Genomic DNA, 710 nt, shown 5'->3' with positions numbered 1-710 from the left:
TTCCCTACAAGGTTGCCCGAACTCGGGCTTCTAAAAATACAGCCCCCTGTCTGGGGCTCTCTGCGCCCACTCTGGGGACTTCTCGGTGACACCCCCCCCGACTCTCGGGTCCACCGCACTGCTGCCCCCATTCTCCTAGGGCTCGCCGTGCCACTACCCCCTCTCGCCGGGGGCAACTGCAGCACTCTACCCTGCTCCGGGGTTTATCGCAGCACTAGCCCTTCTTCAGAGGCTCACCGTGCCTGCACTGGGCTTCCTAATAATATCGCCCCCTCTCTGGGGCTCGCTGTGCCCCTACTGGGCTTCCTAATAACACTGCCCCCCCTCTGGGGCTTGTCGTGCCCATGCTGGGGCTTCTCAAAGCTGCCCCTCTCTGGGGCTGGGGTCCATGTACCCTGCAAGTTGCGCCTTCACTGGCACCGGGGTTCCCATACCACTGGGGTTCCCCCTGTGAATACTGCGCCCTCTCTGGCACTAGGGTCCCACTCTCTGTGGGTCCCTATGAGTACACTGCGTCCTCCTCAGGCGCTGGGGACCCTCACCCCTCTGGGGGTCCCTATGAGGCCTCCTCCAACCCCTATAGCCTCACCCAAACCACTGGTATAATCTCAAAGCGGAACAAACTCAAGCCTCCTGGCTATAACTCAAACATAAGGCACTGGGCCATAACAACATAAGCCTCCTGTCTGTAACTCAATAACATTGCTCCA

This window comes from Alligator sinensis, unplaced genomic scaffold (assembly GCF_000455745.1).
Source record: "Alligator sinensis unplaced genomic scaffold, ASM45574v1 scaffold264_1, whole genome shotgun sequence".
Classification (NCBI taxonomy): Eukaryota; Metazoa; Chordata; order Crocodylia; family Alligatoridae; genus Alligator; species Alligator sinensis.
The sequence above is the reverse complement of the archived record's forward strand: the minus strand, read 5'-3'. Positions refer to the sequence as shown.